Source organism: Dromaius novaehollandiae, chromosome 6 (assembly GCF_036370855.1).
Source record: "Dromaius novaehollandiae isolate bDroNov1 chromosome 6, bDroNov1.hap1, whole genome shotgun sequence".
Classification (NCBI taxonomy): domain Eukaryota; kingdom Metazoa; phylum Chordata; class Aves; order Casuariiformes; family Dromaiidae; genus Dromaius; species Dromaius novaehollandiae.
The window spans coordinates 16,248,451-16,270,496 of NC_088103.1; the positions used below are offsets into that span (position 1 = coordinate 16,248,451).

At 38.3% G+C, this 22,046-nt stretch overlaps 1 protein-coding gene across 5 annotated transcripts in view; it reads left to right on the top strand.

Annotated features, from left to right (window-relative positions):
* The window catches only part of BMPR1A (bone morphogenetic protein receptor type 1A), an 88,890-nt gene that overhangs the window by 35,596 nt on the left and 31,248 nt on the right, over positions 1-22,046 (top strand). For 4 of the 5 annotated variants that reach the window (XR_010389664.1, XM_064513748.1, XM_026116772.2 and 1 more), the window contains exon 2: positions 6,286-6,407. The exons of the other annotated variant lie outside the window; for it this stretch is intronic. The gene's annotated coding sequence lies outside the window, so the exon portion shown is untranslated. The remainder of the gene's footprint in view (positions 1-6,285; positions 6,408-22,046) is intronic. 5 annotated transcript variants of the gene reach the window in all.

Sequence of the window (22,046 nt, forward strand, 5' to 3'; positions counted from 1 at the left end):
ACCATAACTGAGAATGCGTATGCTGCTCTGAATGGAGATGGGGACTCCTCCTTTGCACCCTTCTGTGCAAACTGCTGCATCTGGCTGCGTCTGTTAGCTGCGCTCTGATTTACACAGATCCATGTCACTCTAAAGAAATCCTTTCTACCTGACTGGTGCTGCACAGTCCTGCCTTACTCAGGAATTTATCCGTGTTCTAATGCTCCTGAATATGCCCTGCAGCACTGATTTTTTTCAGGAGCTTGAGCATGTGGAGCACTTCTGTATATCTCAACATAACATGTTTTGTATCTGAACAGGGAACTCAGATGAGGAAAACAGAAATGAATGACAAGGACAGAGTATCTAGCTATGAAGCAGACTGTAGGCCCTTCAGATGTTACCTGCTTTAGGGCATCTCTGGTCTTTGCATGATTGTAAGGACTCAGGAGATAAAAGCTCTGGTTGGTCTGTTGCCCTTTTGTACTACAACTGTATGTGTTCACAATATCCCATCGATTTGTGGGTACAGTCATTGGTTTGGTTTTTTTCCTTCTCAAGGGAAAGCAAGACGTGACATGTGAAGAGTGCCTCTAATACCTGCTGAGTATGTAAGTTCTTTTTAAGGACCTAGAAGAGCCGTTGTGTCTGTTCTGCAGGAAAATAATGTAAATGTGCTAGGCCTTAGTCCATCGATCTAATCTCCAATTAATAATATGCATTAAACAAATAAAAACTGTCCCAGAAAGAAGAAAGCTGCATGCCCCAATAGAGAATAAATCTTTTCTAAAAAGAGGGATACTTGATTTGAAGAAAAGCAGTTGTATTTTTTTTTAATTGCAGAGATTTGCCCTATTTTTTAGGTCAGTTTGGAAATAAAAGGTCAATGGAGATTTTGCATTAGTGGAGGCAGCACTCATTATCCGACCTGCCAGTGCACACAACCAGCCAGACTGTTTTAGGTTAAGCTAAGTACTTAAGTTGGTCAGTAGTATTTCTGTGGAATATTTTGCTTTCATCATACTATTCCAGGATAGTGTTTCTGAAGTTCTATAAACCTACCCACAAATGATTACAAATCTGCCATAAAAAGCCTGTGCAATAATCAATAACAACAACAAAAAACAGCGCTTTCCAGGAACAACCTGGAAGTGTGTGAAAGTGGCATTATCTTAGACTAGCTTGAGTCCTGACCAGATATATAGAGAGGTGAAACCATTATAATGCAAATGTGAAATGCTGGAATATCATCTTGCTCCTTGCATTTTAGAGGCTTGCAAGAATAGCTTAGTGATTGTGTACTAAAACAAGCAAATACAGCCAGACTTAAAGTTAACTTTTAAAATTACCTTGCAGGCGGGTATTTTTTCACTTAAGTGGGAGATTGAGTGGAGCTGTTTTGAACTAGTTTGACTTAAGGATTGAACAAATGTGCTTGAAACATATTGCAGACTCTTTTTTTCACATCTTGCTTGGTGTCCAGAGGCTGAAAAGTGATACACTTGCTCAGCCCAAGCAGCGTTCTCTCATATATTTCGGTCCCATATATTTTGGAAGGGCTCTTTGTTGAGCAAGGTTTTCTTGCTCTTTACCTTTGCTGTTCTGCAGACAAAAACATCAAGCCCCAAATGTACTACAAACAATATCATATTTGCTCTTCCATTTGGCATGCTGTGGGGGTGGTTCTGCAGTTTCATTTATGTTGAAAAGGTTTTCTCTAAGAAATTCATATCCTTGAATAGAAACATAAAGTTTGGAGGAGGAAGTGGACATTTGTTATGGCTGCTTGCCTTTTAAAATTCTATCCAGATTTCACAGCTACAGTAGTAAAAGCAATGTACTCGATATTTTTTCAAACACTTTCTAGCTTATCACAGCTCTGGCTAAATTCTTCAGTGGCAGTCATGGGACTGTTAATTAACTGTCATCTAGGTTACCGCCTGTAGTGTGTTTGCTATGTGTATAGGTTTCTAACAAGAAGCCTTTTATTTAAGACTGTAGTTGTATCCTAAAATGGATAATTTGCTTCAGAAACCTCTCCCATCTCTTGTTAACGGAATCACCTGCTAGATGTGAACCTCTGACACTGCTTACAGAGACATGCTGCTAGCACCAGCTGCTCTTCTCATTCTCTCCATCGCTCCCACCCCAAATCTCAAATGTTGAAGGTTACTGCTTCTGTTCTTTCTCTTTTAGTTGTTTGTCTGATACTACCCTAGCCCTTGTCTGCCATGATCTGAATTTACAGGAACTTTCAAACAGGGTTCTGTTTCATACTTCTAAGTGAAGGTACGATTAGCTGAACAGTTAACCCTGCAAAAGGGAAACACTAGTGATGGGAAGAGGCAGCTGGACGTTGGAGTGAATTGAGTAGTTAACCTGAAAAATGTAATGAGTCTTTGTATGACCATGTCCTTAACTGCAGTTATTGTTATGTTACTTTCATTAAGATTACTTTGCAAATTTATGTTCCTTAAGTACATATTCTTTTGCAATTTAAATGCACACCTGAGTTACAGATGTGTCATAACATAAAAACTGTGCAAATTCTGTGCAAATACTTGTCATTTTTACCCTTCTGTTTCTAAAAGCGATGGGTTTCTCGTTTGAAGGTAAAAAGCCCCTCTGAGCAGCTGTTTGTCTTCCTGCAGCTACAGATTTCTCATCTGCCAACCTTTCTTTGCTATGCGTGGGCTAAGAGTTGAGCTCTGTATTCAGCTATAGATTGATCAGGCTATTGGGTGTTTATAGCTGCATAGGAAATGCCCTTGATCCATCTGTGATGTTTCATTCTGCTATAAAAATTCCAATTTATACTGAAGGTAAGTAAATAACTGAGCTGAAAACCGGCGAGGCAGCTGGGGAAAAGGGAGATGGATTGGAGGAACGAAGCATAGGGAGATCAAGTGCCATGAAATGTTTTAGAGGAGAGAAGAGATAGGAGAAGGGAGTGGTTGGATAGGGACCCGGAGCTGGAGGAATTAGTAGCTATTGAGAGAAAAAGGCAGAATCTGGAGATAAGCAGGGAGGTGAGAAAAGGAATCCACAGTGTGAGCTCGCCACCTCGACTCAGTCGCACTTCAGCCGTGCTGCTGCCCATCGCTTCTCTCTGTGCTGCCCAGGGCTGCTGGCTCCTGCCCTCTGCCCGGCGCTGGCAGGACGGCCCTTCCTCGCCGCGGAACGAGGCCGCGGTCCGCCCAGGGGAGGTGTGCTGCTGCTCCCCGGGACCGGAGCGTTCCGAGCACAGAAAACTTACAGTTTGCTGGGCTAGCTGGGTAGTTGCTATCTTAATTTTTTCTTCTTTCTTTTTTTTTTTTTTTTTTTAAGAGTGAGTGCTGATATGTCTGAGTTAATAATGTACAAAGATCCTGCAATTAATCTTAACTCTAAAAATTCCCAGATAAATCTGCATTTAATATGTAACTAGAGACGAGCACTTCGAGGCTGCATGCTTTCTAATTCATTAGTGCTTCACATAGCCATTTTAGTAGATGAATAAGTAGATGAGTAGTAAATTCTAGTAAAGGGAAGATGGAATTGTGAAAATAACTTATTAAATGGTTTTATTATGTACTTGATAGCATTTCTCATAAAAATGCCATCTAGAGTAACGACACCAAATATTTTGAAAAACTACTCCATTAATAATTGAGCATTTTAGATAACTGTATAAAATATTATGTCCATTGATTATTTTTTTATAAAAAATAAGTAACATCTCATGCTGATGAAGAAATAGTCTGTAACACAGTGAGGTCACTCACATAAATAAATAATTATTCTCAAGTTTAGCCTCATCCCTGATGAAGGTTTTGGAGTTTGCCCTTTCAAAAAAGCAGGGATGAATTTGGAAATGACATAGCAATTTGGTAAGTAACAAAAGAGGCTTTGTCCATGTTACGAAGTAGCGTGGTGTGATAAGAGCAGATTTGTCAGGTGCTGAGAACCTGACATCCACACCGTACCGGTTGTGAGGGTTTTATTTCAAACTAGTTCGAGCGTGATTCTGTGACTGAATTCCTGTTAGTGGTTGGAGCATATACTGGGCGCTCCGGAAAGTCGATCTCAGATCTAGTTTTGGTCAAAAGAGGTCTGGTTTATGTGCTCAGAGGCTGCTTTGCTACATAAGGAAAGCAAGGAAAATAAGGGCGTTTGGGAGATTGACTTCAAAACTGCACTCCTGTTTTGAATTAAAATGCTAATGTAGACATACCTAGAGTTGTGCAGGTCAAAAGTCACACCAGTGATCGTACCAAACAGTTATTTTAGTGCTCTTGGATATCCGATAAATAGGAGCAGGAGCAGGAAGTGCAATGAATATATTTGTAAGAGTTAACAGTTATTAAGAATTTCATCCATTCGGTAGTTTGGAAAAAGTATCAAGAGGTCATCGTAAACACCAGCATTGTTCAGAAATACCTTTCCCCTTGTAAAGCTGCCTTTTCAAATCATACAGAGTGGCCTTTGTATAAATTGGATACAGGGAATGTGGTGGTATAGTAGAAAGGGAAAGTACACCAACTCTTTTCTGCTTATAGTAGTTTGTTTTGGAGCCCGGCAGAAGATGAACCTAATTCCTTGATTATACATAAAGAGACGGATTTAGTTTGTAGATTTCTTACGAGCTTAATTTAGAAGAAGAAAAAAGCAACCCCCACAGACACCTTTGCATGGCAAGAATATTTTTTCAGTTTTACCATGGAGGAAACAAGTCAAGTGTCAGGCTGTCTGCTCAGCGGAGACAGTTGTCTTTAAGAACTAGTGCTATCTGATATTCAGGGTGGTTTCAGGTTGCCTGTTTTAAACAGATTTATTATTTATTACCAAGACTATTAAACCACAGTGTGTTAGAAACAGTGCTTATAAATGGACATGGAGACAGAAGTATTCTGACCTTCCTGTAATGGGAAAGGTCCTCGTGGAGCTGGGGAAGGAAAAGCGAAGAGCAGGCACTGAAATTCTTCCTTTGCTGGAAGTGACTTAGGCAACTGTTTCATCCACCCCTATTCCCAAACTGTCAGCTGTGGCATTCGAAAATAATGCATTCAATCTCTAGTTTGTAAGATTGGATCGTACACTTTGTAATAATACATCTAGGTTACTGATATTTGAGTCTTTGCTACTTTCAAGGTTATATTTGCATACATAAGAGTAAGGCTTCTTTAATAATAAACTTCTTTGATGGTCTTTCTGAAAGCCTCAGATAATGGAAACATTCAAAAGTTGTAACGTTGTGACAAAATGGAAAGCATTGGCCATATGTGGCATATGATGAAATTGGAATATAAGTACTAAAGCTGATAAGCTCAAATTAGCTTTTTCAAAAGATACTTGAAAACAGTGGGACTTGACACGTCAGGTTTGTTCACAATTGTTAGAACGTCAGGTAAGAGCCTGTTCCTTGGTTTCCTCTAATACTTGGGTTTATGCCAGTTAAAAAAAAAATACATATACATATATATACACACACACACACACACACACACACACACACACACACACACACACACACACACATATACATATATATATATATATCAAACCTACCCTACTTGTAGTATTTTTTCAGCTTTTTGGCTTGCTTTTCCTTCCCAGGAGCAATCATGCCACCATGCAGGTCCAGTAAGCCTACTGACTATTTCTCAGGATATTGTAGTTCCTCGTGTAGTTGAATTAATGGGGTGATACTAGTAGATTTTTGTCATGAAGCTGCAATCTCTTGTAGATTCTCTGGTGTGTAATAAAGATTAGCTTGTACACTGTTTTTTTTCCTATTGGTGTTGCTAACAATGTGTCCTCTACTCTGCTGCCCATTTAAAAAAATAAAAATAAAAATAAAAGTTAAGTCTTAATATGTGAAGGCTTATAAATCTGGTTGGTACTGGCCAGGTGAAGCCAGGAGTTACTGGGGAGGTCAGAAAGACTAGCAACTACAAAGCCTTATTTTCTTAGGAAAACTATCCACACAGATTTTTAACACTCTTCCTTCCCCCAACCCCCCATCTCCTCTTCATCTAAGGCAGATCTCTTTCAGTATTTGTATGAATAATTTAATGATATATTCTAAATAAAATCAATTTTAAATGCCTTTAGTATCAGTATTTTACAAATATACTGCAACTGTAGAACTGTTAGAAATGCAGGAGTCTGGTAAATTTTGTCTAGAAGCAGTTCATAATAGCAGATGGGTTCCATAATTATTGATATCCCTATCTGTAATAGGCAATTCATATTATGCACCATAAACTGTCATTACAATTTTTTTTCTGTTAACTCTTAAGTCGAATTCCCTTCCTGTTTTTACAGATTAATAGAAATATGCGTTTCCATAATATCACATTTGAACTAATGAAGTGGAAGTACAGATGAAAACAGTCTGGAGGAAGCTTGAAGTACAGTACAGTTTCATTCAGTTTCCTAATTCTGAGGTAAGGTTAATGCATGCAAAACTTTATTTTGACTGTTTCAGAGGTAAAAAGCATGTGATAAGCAGCCGTCTTGCTTCTCCTTTAAAAACCGATGAGCTTTTTTTTACGTTGGTGACAGAGTTCTCGATATCTTGCTAAAAATCAGCTGTTTGAGATTTAATGTTCAGGGACCACGTGCGTACAGGTAGAAGACTATGCTTTAGGGGCTATTTGTAGCACTGAACAGCTTCATTAACCTAGACTGTCTGCTGTGAACAGCACAACCACCTCATCCATTGTGAAGAATTATCAATGTGCTGAAGTAAAAGGGGCTTTATAGGATTGAGCATCTGTCTGTAAGTGGCTGTCTTCATGTTTTTGAGGTCAGTTCAAACGTGTCAGATTCTCAGAGATGCAGCCTGTTTTGTGCACAAAGGAGCTTGCTATGCATGTGGTAGATACAGCATCTTCAATATCCATCTTGACTATGACAACAGCACAGCTGTCCATTTGTGCTGTTTGTCATTGATGTAAAGTGCTGAGTTCTCCAGCAAGATACAGGTATTTGCAGAGGATCTATGTTTTGAAGGTATATTTCTCTTTATGTTGAGAAAGTTCTCCATTTAAGGATTTCTGTGTTATTTTGTTTTCCCTTGGAATCTTTTCCATAGTTTTTAGAAAGAAACTAATTTTGCATCCTTACTCTTATTTTTCTTCATCATTTCTGCAGTGTCTGCTTTAACAGTTCCCTTTAGTTTGTTGGCACCACCACCAACAGTTGCTTATCACTCACCTACATGTTCTTCCCATCAGATCTGTGCTGCTCATTGGGAGCTATGTGTGTGTACTGAAGAGAATCAGCCTTGTTTCTCCTTGGCTTTCCTTTCTACTGCTTTTGACTTCCATATTTCTGAGGGAGCGGTTAACACATCATCTGGTGCTTCAGTGCATGTCATGCTTGGCTGTGCTTGCACAATCCAACTTGCCTTCCACTGAGGGCAGTCCCCCTTTCTTGTTCCTTCTAGGAACTCTTCTCATGACCTCTTATTCTGACAGGAAATTAATGCTTATCTGTCCGGAGCAACTAGATAAATTGTGCCAGTATCAGTCAGAAGCATTGGGTTCTGCAGTGGCTACTTATTCTCATGCAAACAGAAGGGTAAGTGGCACTGTACTGTGGTGCAACTCAAACTCTTAAGAGCCAGCAAACTCAGGATGGCAACCCAGGCAAATCTCTTTCTAGCAGGTAAAGAATTCTGCTTTTTCTCTCTTGGCCTTCAGGGTGGATATTTTGTATACAGCTACGAGGCCAGCCTTTTGTTAATATTGCCAATTCATGATTGGCAGGGACCAGTATTGTTTCCAGAAACTAGCATTTCTGATTATTCAGAGTCTTGGAAATTGGTTGCAACTCGTTTTCATCAGAGGTGCACCCCCATCGTGGTGTTTGGGTAGAGAATGGTTTGTCATAAGACAGGTTTTTTCATCACTCTTCCCTCTGTTCTCAGTGATGGCACTGCCAAAGCATCTAGAGCTGATGCAGTATTTGGAGAAACAGTGCTGCAAACTTCATTTATATGAACGGACTCAGATTTTTTTTGTTAGAGGTTTGAGGGAAAGGTAAATGTTTGGAGTCACCATGTATAGGTGAGCTCTCTGAGGAAAGCATACCAGTAAATAGTAATTAGTTTGTCTTACAGATACCATCTGCATCTCCCCTCCCTGTGTCTTTCAGATACTGCTTTGAACTGAAAAACTGATAGACACTCTTCTAGTACACAGTGGTGGGGGGAGGGGGGAAGAGAGGGGCTTTTTTTTTTTTTGCAGATACTTCTTATTTTGCTGATATGGCTTAGCAGAAGCTTTCAGTGTCACATGACAGGGTATGAGCATACACAGTCCAGATGTAATATTCTTTTTTTAAAAATTCCCTCTTGTCCACTTTATTCTTTATAGTGATAGTATTAGCAATAGTTGCGGGAAGGGTGTTTTTTGCTTTCCTTGTATGTCACTAGTTGATCTGGCAAAAAATATAATAGGCACAATACCTCACCACAAGATTTCACTATCTTGACATAGCTTGTCCTGTTTTTACTAAGGGTTATGGACTTGTATGTCAATAAATATGTAAATGACAAGAAAAAAGATCCAGGAGTTGTAGAGCAAGAGGTCATTTGGCTAATCATTTTTGTTCCTAGATATGTTCTACCTCTTCTTCTCATATCTTTATACTTTAGTTCCAATAGTAAGGTGAATAAGTTGAGTGTCTTAGAGAATTTTAAAAAAAAGAGACAAAAATAAAGACAGAAAATAAGGTTACTGAGACCATAAAGAGGGAAAGAATATAAATACTAGATATAGCCTGAGTAATGTCTTGCACTGGTATAACATCCCAGCTGATTTTAGGGACTTCCTGAGATATCTGCAGTATTACATTTATAGCCCGACGTGCTTTCAATTGAACTTTCTGAAGCCATTTATAATTTTGCAACCCACAAAACCCTGCAAAAGCGAGTGCTTTAGTTTTAAATATACATCACACAGAAAAGTTGCATGTTGTTAGCATCTGAAACAGCTGTCTGATACTGGTTAGTGGTGTGTGTGGTTAGTGTTGGTTAAAATGTCATAGGTGGTGTACCAGCAGAAACTGTGAATAAATCTCTCTAGTTATCTCTTCCATGTTAAGGCTTAATGACGCCTATCATACATCTGTCTGATAGTTCCATTTTCTCAAGATGAGGAATAATCCTGATTTATTTTAGTCTTTCTTTAATATGGCCTTTCTTTGTACTTCTGCTAATTCTACCTTTATTTTTTGAGACAGTGTAAAATTCTACTTTTATTTTTTGAGACAGTGTAAAATTCTCTTAGGCCTTATTTAGTAGGGTAAATGTCTTTTAATTATGACTCTGTGAATTCATGCAAGTCTTTAGCATTTGTGTAATGTGTGGTTATGTATGCTTAATTACCTTCTGCAACTGATCTCCTGTATCATGTTGTCTCATTGTTTAGCATAGAGATTTTGACTTGTTTACTTTTTCTTCAGGGTGTTGAAAAGTAAGCTTGGATGACTTCTTAATATACTTTTTTCCATTAAAATGTAAAGTACTCCCTTAGTTTGTCTTGCCTACAGCAAGGCAACAGCTGTAAGCAGGTTAAGGATGTTTAATGTACAACTGTTGAACCAGTAACTTTAGTTGACAGTTTCAGAATAACTTCCTAGTTTTCAGCTTCCAGTGTCTGTAAAGTCACTTTCTTTCTATCTTTTCCCAAACAGTAGGTGATAGAAACATCTCATCTCATCTGATGGAGTTTGCTAGTTCAGTAGCCAGGAACACATGCTAAGTGTTTCATAACAAAATCTTCAAGTGATAAAAACACTGCAGGTGCACCATCTTATTAACCGTCCAGACTGTGTAAGAGCTTCCCCATTCAGTTAGGATGCGGTTATTCTGTATGACTGGGTTCCCTTGTCGGCAAACTATCTGCCAGCAGTTCTTAATTCCGTAACAAACAGGCTCAGCTGCTTCAGGCTCAGACCGCAAATGGGAAATGCAGGTCAGTGTGTTCAAAGCATTTTCCAAGAGTGGAGAAACCTGAAGTCCATGTCTTCTTTTGAATCTGTTGATCAAAGCAGGAAGTGCTAATGACTCCATTCCAAAGCTTGCAATGTAGAAGCTTCTTGTGAAGCTTGCTCTTGCTGTCACGCATTTTGCTGGTCCTTGGGAAATGAAAACAATGTATGTGCCTAATCCACAGTCAGTAGCCTCTTGACAGTGCTTTACTTAATCACGTTTGTCCTGGTTTAACCCGGATTGTTCCAGTAGCATTGCCATCTCAATCTCAGACTCTTTAAAACAAGAACCTTCCCTATTCCTGGACCAAGACAGCCAGGATCGAGAAAACTGAATTTAACTATTCTAGAATGCTTTCACTTCATGTTTTTTATGTTGGATCTGTCAGGCTCAGAAGCTCCTCTTAAATGTGTAGTGGGCAGCATATCTCAAAGAAATCCAGGCAAACTTGTGTAGTAACAAGAGGCTAAGTTTTGCATCTTATTTGTATCTCTGAGAATGGGACTTCAATACGGTAGGAGAGAAAAAAACTAATTCAGGAGCTTAAGCTGAGAAAACACTATACATGGAATGCATTCACAGTACAGTCTGAGGATGTTTGTATTAATAGTAATGTATTTTACAATCAAGTTACCATAACATGAATATATGACTAGAAAGATACCTTATTTCTCATTTGCTGGATTGTTCACTTTAATGTTTAGATTAAGAATGGTAAGAGGTGGTTGTCTACTAAATGTTGAATTTAATAGTGGGATTGTTCTTGTTTTATTTTTGGTCCTGTTTTGAAGCAGTCCTAACAACTCAGTTATGGGCCAGGATCCACTGGGCTAGGAATAAAACTCAGCATAGCCCTGCTTCAAAGTTATCAAGATTGTGATGTTATGATCAGTTGTACGGGATGAAATGGTTCTGAAGTCTTGTAGCTGACAAACAAAATTGCATGGAAATAGATCCAAGAGCCCAATTAAAAATATGTTTTAAAATAATAAATGGCCACCTACTAACCTATCAAAATCTAAGATGAAGGTCTTTTTGTAAGAACCTTAATATTATAGGAAATTGCTGCTATTAGTGCTTTTTTGAATGCTTTTATATCTAATTTAGATATATATGTGATATCCTTTAAAAATATACATGCAAACCTTAGCGGAGTCTTCGTAAAGACAGCATACTTTTGTTGTGTCTTTTTTGCAATTACAACACAGTTCAAGAGCTTCACGGGATCTTGAGTAGCAATTTGAATTTTTTAAAACCTCAGTTTAACTTAAATGATCTGTTTTGAAACACTGTTGTTAAAATAATTTTCCATTGGTGGCACTCAATGTAAGAATAAAATATCTCAATGAAAAAGTACTCTAGGCAGTAGAAAATGTTCATAATTTGGTTAGCCATATGAAAATATTCTGTCACTTTTGGAAAACAGCAAAAGCTGTTAATTCCATAGAATCAAGCAATATTTGTTGATGGTATAAATTAATAAAATCTTTTTCTTTCTTCCACCTGCTTTATCATGAACTAACTTGATGTGATAATGTCAGTGATAACTTCTAACAACGCAAACCAAATTTTAGGATGATGTGCTTTATAGGTGTGCATGGAAGAACAAATTTGAAACACTGATTCAACTAATATGTGAAAGTGCACAAAGTCTTAATGAAATTTCCTCTAACGTTTTAAAGGCAGCCAGTCTCAGGCAGCCAGTAAGTTTGCTAGCTGTAGTTAGAAGTAAGCGGAAATGGCTTAGAAACTGGATAAGAAAATGGAGTAAAAGTATTCTAATTTAACAGTGGAATGGTTTAAAAATAAAAAAGAGAAGGTGGGGGAGAGAAAAGAAAAGGGACCAGTAAGGCGGCTGTATGCTGAAGCAGTATTCGTCTAGTTGCATTTATCAGTAACCTGAAGACCAAACTACTGGAAAAAAGGTAAGATTATATAGGTGGGGGGGAAGGGAGGGTAAGGAAGTGAGTAACTTCAAAATGACCTGATGAAGCAAGGATGATGAAGGAAAGAATTATTTGCACTATTTAGTGTCAATTTAGGGTAAGGAAAATAAATGTAACTATCCAGGTCGGATGAGCTGTGGTCAAATGTTTGGTTTAGTGGAGGTAAGGGGAGCCTTGCTATTGTATTTACTAGAACAAGGATTTAAGTGTTACCACAATAGTCTATTCAGTTAAAGTGGTAAGGCAGATAGTTGTAAAAATAGGAAAACACTACAATTCTTGAGAAATAGGGCAAAGACATTACTGTGAAGTTTCAGAAACTTAATGGCATATCTGTATTTGGAAAACTGTGAGATCGTGTCATCGTAATAAACAGAATTGTTTGCCCTCTGTCTTTGTGAACCCAGTTGCTTTCATGTAGGATACATGCGTAAAGATAATGAAATGAACGTCCCTGTCTCTTATGGCTTTGTGAATGCAGCAATTGGAAAGACAAATTCTTATTTAGAACTAAATACTTTTTTTGTTTTCATAATCCTCTAGGAGCTTGCCTCTTAGTGAAAAATTTTTTAATATATATTATACAAAAATCTATGTGGATGAGCATATGCATAAGTAACATGGAAGAAGCATGCACCTACCTGCATTTGTGTGTTATGTACTGTATATAAACTTTTGAAGAAAACAGAAGCCTCACGTTCATGATTTTTAACTTTGGTTTCCCGGAAGCTGCTGCTAACTTATGTAAGTGAGGGAAAAAATGTCCAAGTGCCGATTATTCCATATTTTGTTATAGATAGGGCATCTTGCACTCTGATTTTTAAATGTCTACCATTGGTCACAGTTAGTGACAGAAGACTTTAATTTGTTAGAGTGATGTTGGATGGATCGGTAGCCCTACTCAATATGACAGTTTCCACAATGAAGATGTGCAGAAAGTCCCCAAGATGGCCACACTTTACCTTCTTTCAAACACTTTGTTCTTCTGTGATGTGAAACACCTGTTCTCATTCAAACACAGCTTCAAGTTGCAGGCTCTTGAAAAATATTAGGTTTGTTTCACTTGTCAAATAAAGCACGAGAAGCAAAGTTTTGCAGAAGCAGTTTGGTCCTAGCCTCTCAGAGATGCAAGTGAACAGGGATCTGACTGCTTAGAGGAGGCCTGGTGAAGTGTGAGACAGCAGTGTTGGAGAAGAGAGGTGTTCATACTGGTGACTTGAAGTTCTATGCAGCTTAAATCGTCATAGGATAATTTTGCAATCCACGATAAATGTACTTTTGTAAACTACTTGGTCTCTTCCCCTCAGTAAACTTCCTGTTTTGTGATATCCCCAATCTTTGAATAACAAGACTAAAATTTTTTTTTCTGTATTTATTATCAGTCTTCTAAAATTAGCATCAGTGGTTCTGTTGCTCCTACTATCTACTGATGTATGGAGACAGTACCTTTCCCCTCCGACTCCTCTATTACTCTGCCAGAGCCTAAGCAGTAGCTGAATACTTAAGTGGAAGTAGAATCTCATGAAAACAAAGTGTACTGTCACCATTCCTGTGACTGGGAAAAAAACAATAATAAAAGCATCAGAAAAGATCTTCTTTTAAAAGCAGTTTCAGTTTTGTGAGTAACTACTCTTGCTATTGTTTGTTGCTGGAGTTTAACAGAAATTCAAATTCCAGTATGAAAAGGACATATACTTTGAAACAAGCAGGTCTACCAAAGCCTTGGTCTTGTCAGTGTTACTTTCAAATATATGCCAATGCATCTGTGAATTTTGCAGCTGGTAAATTGATCAACTGAAATGAATTCCTCAACAAACCAAAGCATTTTTCTCAGTGGGAAACGGGTTTTTAGTTGGAAAGTTCATCCAAAAAAAAGCTAATTATGTAACTCATGTGTTGAAACTGAAAGAGGAGAAAAAGATTAACAGTTAATTTTTTTTAATTATTATGCATAATTAAGTGCCTAAAAGATGAGATTTAAGCTGCTGTTACTACAAGGGGAGGAGTTATGACATGTAATGAATTTATAAATTTGTGGTCTGTGAGAAACGCATTCTCTCATTCTACAAACTGCTACGCTACTTGTCTGTAGTAGAATATCAAAATTGTGTTTCAGTGAGAGAGCAGGTAAATTGAAATAGTTTGTTACATAGCTCACACTGTCTTAGGGAAAAAGTAGTAAAGTGCTTCTTAGAATTATTAAAGAGGCTGTACAATTTTCTTGTGAAACTAGAGTTTGGCTAAAGTATGTTCATGTAACTTGTGGCAGCCAATTGATAGCGATAGCTTCTCCATGAAGAAAGTTCTTAAAAACGCTACCACTGTTTATGTATCTAGTTCCAGGTTCGGGGGGTGCGTGTGTGTGTGTTAAGTTTCTCTTAACATAGGGCAGAGCTACACAGTAATATTCAGTTATTGCAAACTGCTGTAGAGACCCTCTGTAGATACTGATAATGGGTGCATTTTCCAGCAGAAGTAATGAACTAAATGGGATATCGGGGGAGAGGGCATTCTCATCATTCTCCTGGGTTTTATACTCTTGCCCTGACCACCTTCTACTGACTGTCCTTAAGGCAAGGACAGGGCAACAACAGTCTGACCTACCTCTCTGCCAGGGGTGTATTTATGCTACAGTATTCCATCCACTGTTTTTGTTTTCTGTACAGTTCCTATCTCAAATCTTCGAAAAACCTCAAAGAAAACAGAGGGCAATGGAAACAATATTCAGGAAGTGACAGAGGATTGGCGATTACAACATACTGTGCAGTGTTTGATAGAGATTTTTCAAACTCTTTTTTTGGTCCCCTCACTCTTTCTGCCAGAAATAATTCTTTACTCTTCAACTTGCAACAAAAATTTCTTCTTCTCATGGAGTCTGTGGTTTTCCTGTAACCCTCAATCTTTCCTTCACAGATTTAATTTGAATCATCAGTCTTAATTCTGACCTACAGTAGGCCAGAATAACCAACCCTCTAACTTCAGCTTCTATCTAGTTTCATCCTTTCTCTTGCCACCACATTGTGAACCGCACCCAAACCAATTCGTTCACAAACACTGATACAATTTTATAAGCTAGAAAGCTCAAAGAGCACTGCTAATGAACCTGCTCCCTCTCTTAGAAGAAGAAATAATAGGTGCTGTTTTGTTCTGCTAACAAAGATATACTCTTTATATATTTCTGCATTTTCTGCCTTCAGAAAGTTATCACATTAAGTTAACTTAGCTATAACTTAGCTATCCCACTTATGAATTATGAGTGGGAAAGAGATTAATCTGGTGACAACTTTTTTTAAACAACCTTCAAGCCTGACACAAATTGCACTGAAGTTCTATGTTGCAGCTAAGTAAAGGTCATATAATGAAGCTAACATGACGACTTTCTGTGCATCACCTTATCAGGTGCTGCCCATAGTTGGTCTTGCTGGAAAGAAAGACAATCAAAAATGAAAAGAAAGTAGAAAGGATTACAAGATTGAGAGGCTGATTTAGACATAGCTGATGTGTACATCTAGATTTGTCAACAACAAACAAAACACTTCATTGTCAGGAATGCTCTGGATTTTTTTTGGATGCTTTTATGATGAATGTCGAAGGTGATGGTTTGATGATCGCCATTATTTAGTTGTTATCACAATGATACTACTGGTCATTTCCTCTTTGATACCTTGTTGAGGATGTGGGGCTTCACACTCCCCTCGTCTGTACAGTCAACTTCATTTTCATCATGGAAGAAGCCTATATGGAATTCTTACTCACGTTGACAATAGTTTCTCTGTATTCTACAGCCAAAGGCTTTCGAAAGTCAAACACATCATGTGTGGGGACCATGTTAATTTTTCTCTTCTTTTCATAGCTGCTGGTAAAAATGAAAAATTCAGAGTTTTACAAAACAGTTGGTATGTGAGATTCAAAATCTTTCATGTCCAGTTGTATAAATAGTACTCTATACCAGAAAATTGGCCCTGTTTACTTTTCCTAAATGATGCTGGTGGTCTCTGGGCAGGCTATAAGTCTTATTTCCTGTTTTTTCACATGGAGAGGAAGTTAAGTTATTAATAGGATGTTGTTACATATCGACATTATTATCAGCTCTGAAAAGAGCTTGTTTTAGCAATGAGTGAAGTCAGTAAGTAAGTTGTAAGGCTGAAGCCTAGATATAGCTAAGCCCACCAAGACAGGTGTTGACCTATGATTTATTGTGGTATAAAGCATCACTTCAATACTTCAAATTCAAGTTCAGCAATGTGCTTTCATCTTTCTTCTGCAATGACAATACACTGGACCATTGAGGTCTAGGGAGGCTTTATCCTTCATCCTTTGAAAAATGGAGTAACTGATGTGCTAGACAGGTAGTGAGCAGCGTAGGCTAAAGAATCATGGAATAAACAAGGTTTTGATAGTGGAGATGTGAAAGGAGTAAATGATTTTTAGACGCAATGATGGCCTTGGCAGAAATGATGTAGGAAAAGGCAGGATGTGATGGTTACAAGAATGTAAATTCAGTGACTGGGGAATAACTGAATTGCCAAAGTCGATACAGAGATGACTTAGAAGTCAGCACGCATTTATTTGTAAGAGTTTAGCTTAAGGAACTGTTGTGACATCAGAGGAGGTACCCTTCAAGTTTAAGGATAATGGGAAAAAATGTTTGTGGTAGAAAACAATATCCAAATTTTTTCTGTAGTACTGAGTATGGGGGCTGATTAAGTCACACAGTTCAAGAGTCAGAGTGGGAGAACAAGGGAAGCTGAGAGGAGAAAGATAGACTTTGAAAATGTTTTTTCTTTATCGTCTGCTTGCTTGTGTATTTTCCTTCTTGGAAATAAATACTCCTCTACTGTGCTGGGGTAGCACATATTACAGAATTCTGAATGCTTTTGGGAAGAGCATCTTAGATATACACTGCAATTAAAGGTTAAAAATCTGTTAAACGTTTTTATCTGTTTCTGCTACAGCTGATGATCAATAGAAATGATCATGATAGCTAAGATTAAAAATGTAGTGTATGTGTACCTTCTTCATTTCCTTAGTTGTTTGTCTAGTCTCTTTTTTTACCATATGGAGGGAAAAAAAAAACTTGAATAAAGTATCAGGGATCACAAGTGTGTGTGGAAAGGTGTCATTTAATCCTTTTAAAGAAAAAGGAATAAGAAATATTACTCACTTAAATGTTGTTGAGCCATTCTAAGATCTACTGTGCTACAGTTGTTGAAAAACACATTTTCTTTTCTAGTGTATTTAAGATAATCTGTTTGCAATGGGGGGGAAAAAAGTGTAATTGTTTGAATGCTAATGGGAGAAATACACTGTATATTTTTTAAAAATATTGAACTCTAAAATTTTAATCTTACTGTGCTTTCTGCAGTCCTGTTTCTTGTGCATATATTTGGTTTTGGTGGATTTTGTGAAAGATTTTTAACAGTATTACTTTCATACTTTAATGCAGGGAAATATGGGACGATAACTGTTAAAGTATAAACATTACCTTTGAACTCTGTCTACTTATTGAAAGATTACTGTGTTTGGATTTAGAAATGTCTTTGAAGCTATATTTGATGAAATACATTGTTTAAAGTTAAGAGGAGTAGTTTGTGTGCATGTGCATGCCATGTTGTTTCTGTAGTTATTTAACCAACCGGATCCACAATGCACTTAGAGTTTAACTTGGGTTTGCATTAAACTGTTTTCATGTCAGCAAAACTGCTGTAAAATACTGTTGGAATACGAAGAGTAGCATAGGCTCTGTTGCATGCATGCAGAGTCCTGAAAAAATCCCCCAGAGCATACTTGACAATTAAATATTGTAAAAAATAAGTATTGGAGATAAAAGTGGAAACAATGTCGTATGGAATTCATTTCAGATTATTTGTACTGTGTAAGCAGTTTGTTATATATAACATACCTATCTAATTTGATATCTTCACTATTTTTGAAATAACTGAGTGCATTAGCTTGTCATGCTTTAGACGTGAGGTCTGTGATACTGAGAATAACAGAATAACAACACTTGGCAAGCTCTGTATGAGATAAATGAATGCTGTAATTGCAAGGCATTTGCTCTCAGGTGAGATTTTGTTTTTTATCCTTTTCTCTTTCTTTCTGCTTTTGTCTATTGAAGCTTTAATCATCCTACTTGTACGTATCAGGGTTCTCCTTGCAAGCTCTGGCAGTTACTGGTGGGACAGCTTGTGAGGTTACCACCCCCAGCTGTCCACCTTGCTCTTTTGCTGGAGGTCAGTGCCTCTGCAGCAGTGTCAAGCATGCACCAGCTCATCAGCCACAGCTGTTCAGGGCCCAGCATATTAATTTAAACCTGCCATTGATTCTGGTTTAGGCTAATACTCTAGATTTGCACCTGATAGTAGTTGCTTATTTCTCTCACCTTTGTTATGGAGGTGGTAACCTCCACTGCAAGGATGAGTTTTGTACCTGGGACCTGCAACCTTGTAAAAAAAAATTACATATATCCAAAAATGAGTTTTTTAGAGTGCATGTGGAGGCTTATAGAAGATTACAGAAATGCTGTTAGCTGACTATTCATAGGCTACCAAAAGAATCACAAAAGATATTGAAAGGGAACACTCCAGCAATTTCAGGTTATTAAAAGGGCAATATAATTAACAGGAAGAACAAGCTTAAGAGTTAAATGTCATTCACAAGATACATATGTTAATTTTTGTTTCTGTAGTTAGAACACTTTTTAAAGAATTTTTTCCCCCCCTCTCTTCCCTTTCTGCCCCACCATGTAAGTTTTAGAGGGGCATGCAGGGTCGTCATCTACTACTTTTATTCAGCCTGACAGCTATTAAAAGGATTTATAGTAGTTTCATCCCAAGAGCATTAGAGACTGCTCCTTTCAGAACATGCATTTCAGAATATCCACGTGTTGTTTACACCATGACTTTTGGGAACAGCTATACTGAAAATGTTTCCCCTGTCAGCAGAGTATGATGCTTCCATGAGCATTGCAAGCATGTAATGTGGGGGGGGGGGGGGGAAGGATTAAGATTTACCTTGCCAAGCAGCGTTTTGGATTATCGAATTGTGACAATGTTGAACTTTGCCAGTCATGTCTCTTCTGCTTGCATGTATCAAGAAATACTGCTAAGGAAAGTTTTTTCTCTTACCCATTGTAATGAGTGCTGAATTTAATGATTTAAAAATTATATGGCTTATCTACAAAGTAAATTTTGCAAATGTGCTTTTATCTTGTTCACAAAGTGATATATGAATTTGGACAACAGATACCTCATGGATAGCAGAACAAAAAATATATTTATGTTACCAGTTTTAAGCAGTTTGAGAGCAAGCTGTTTGCTTCTCAGGAAATACCTTTCTGTAGACCTTTTCTAATACTAGATCATGTTCCGTTTGCTGTACGAGGGACGCAGTGGGATCTGCAGCTACGAGAGGGAAAGGATTTGCAGTTTGATAAGTAGGCAGTAGAGATTCCCGTGTTTAAGGTGTTGCTGCTAGCAGTTTGGAGGATTTTTGTTTGTGTTTTGGGTTTGGGGGCAGGGGGAAGAGGATGGTGTTGTAAAAGTAATGCTTTCTGTCGGCTTTCTGTGGTTCTCAAACAATTTGAATTTCCCTGGGGGGGGGGGGAGGGAGGCACTAACATCTCCTTTCTGTTACTTTTTCCTAGAAATTCTCTGTTCCCTGCTATTCACAAGTAATATTCCCTTGTGAAACATGTTCTTTAATAGTAAGTAAAATCATACCAGGAGTGTGAAGAGTGAAGGATCTGTGACTAGCACTATCAATGTGACTCTTTTGACCTTGGTAATTACTAATCTCTGCAATCAGGTATTTCTGAGCCTTGTCAGAAGGGCTTATTTGGCATTTTATTTTATTTTTAAGAGTCTTGAATAGGAAAAGAGCGTTTAACGAGAAAATCTGAAAAGAAGAACCCCCCCAACCGTGTTTATTCTTAAGGGGTGGAGGTGGTCGGGGGGGGGGGGGCGGCTTGCCGAGGGGGGAGGCGGTATTCTTATGCTAATGCGCGCTCTGGATAAGGAGCAGAGCAGCCATGCAAACAATGGACGTGGAGCCAGAAAGTCTGCGCGGCAGTCCAGCACGCCTTGCAAAGCATGTCAGACAGGGCGCCTAGGGCTGCGCGGGGAGGGGCCCAAGGAAAGGGGAGAGCTTTCCTCCGAGTTGTTTTATGGAGCTGGCAGCTAGCCACGAGCGTTAGAAAAACCTTACTACCTAGAAAACAAGAATTAAGAATGGAAGCGAGATGAAAGGGGGGGGAGAGGAGAGTGGCTGTAGGCTATTTTTAAGCATTTCACGTAGAAACTGTTGAATTGTCTCAGCTGTGTTGCTGTTATTTCCTTCTTTGTACCAGATTTGAAATTAAAAATCTTCTCTTTTAACAGTAACTGCTCTTCTTACAAGCTGTGTTGTGTAGAAGAGATGCAGACTTCAACAACACTCCCCTGCTCAGAAGTGAGCTTACACTCCCCTCCTGTGGGCACCACGTTCCCTCCAGGAGCCTTGGCTTGGGGGGAGCCGGACATCCAGCCCGGCCTGGCTGCGGTGCGGCGGGCTGCTCGTTTTGTGATCCTTGCTAATTCATAATAGGAGAAACCAGGGTCAGACATACCGAGAAAGAAGCATGATTTTGCATAACATGTTTTGTTACTGATTTAAATTCAGTAGCCAGAAAAAGATGGCCTGTTGGCCTGTTCTGCTTAGGTGCCGTGGCGTGAAAAATATGCTTGGTAACCACCAAACAAAAACCAGTTTCTGGAGAACTCTTCATGCATCTCAGAATTTGCATAATCATCTTCACTTTGGAAACAAAATGTAGTTGTGAATTTCTCGTTATAGACTTGTGTTTTGGCAAAGGTTACAGGTGTAACAAAAATAAGCTAATACAGGATCTAAAGCTTACCCTGTGGTGCTTTTGGTGAGCTGTTTGTTTTTTTTCTCCTCCCTCCTCTCCTCCCCCCCCCCAAGGTTATTGAACAAGTCTGTTTAAAGTGTGGAAACATTACTGTAGGGTTGCTAAAATGTTCATTATTCATCTTTATAGAGCTGAAAGGGATCTTGTATTTTAGAAACCCTTTTCTATAAAAGCATGTGTACTTTTAAAGGCACTGGCCCTGACTTCAGGGGCTGGGTGTGGATTTTTTATTCTTTTATTTTATTTTTATTAAGTGAGTAAATACATATTCAGGATCAAGGCTCTCCTTTTCCCCTTCTTCACCCTTGGTATGTTGTTTGTATAAAATAATTGTAATTCAGAACCAAAATATGTGATAGATCTAGTATGGCAGTATAGTATGACTACATAAGCATATTTTCAACAGTGACGTGAAATTTATAACAATTTTAATGGTTTTTTTTCTTGCTGCTTATGAGTGAGATGTAGATGTATGAAAGACATTCTGTTTTAAGTAAGGTTTTTCCTAACCTAATAAGATTTAAGTTACATTCATATTTTGGATTGGTATTAGATTTGGAGATGGAATTTATTACATTTGGAGTGTGGGATTTGTTTTTCTTTTCCTTCTCCTCTCGCTCCTCATTCATATCCACTGGTGTGACAGTAAGGAACTAGGAAAACTAATAAATACTGAATAAAAACATCTAAGGACGATAGCTTCTGGCTAGAATAGCAGGAGGCGATGTCAGTTGTGGCAGGAAGGAGCGTGAGTGTCACCTTGCCTATTGCCCTAGCTGGGGAGAGGTTCTGCCCTTACTGGCTAAAGCGATAGAGTTGAGAGAGGGTAATGAGTCGAGATGAATTCAAGTTGTGTGGCAAAATCCTGTTCGAGTGCACTCAAATCGGAGGATGCATGATGTTTGTAACACACTAGGATATGTCTGAATATCTGATGGCACTGAGAAAATAATTTTGCTGAATTTCATTATTGCTAATTTAATGGCAGAAACTTTGTAGCAGTTAGTTAATTGGAATTCCAGACTAACAGTGAGATGGGCATTCAGGAGTCCCGTGAGAGTGGCGTCCCCAATTACCTAATTGTGCTGGGCATGGTAAAAAGCAGCTATGCTGTAATTTCTTCATGGTTAACAACTTTGTTTATGAAACAGATATATCATAATTTAGTAGTTTGTTTTCTAAATTCTGCAGCAGTGTACACACACTGGATACTTCCAGGCATCTTGAAGTC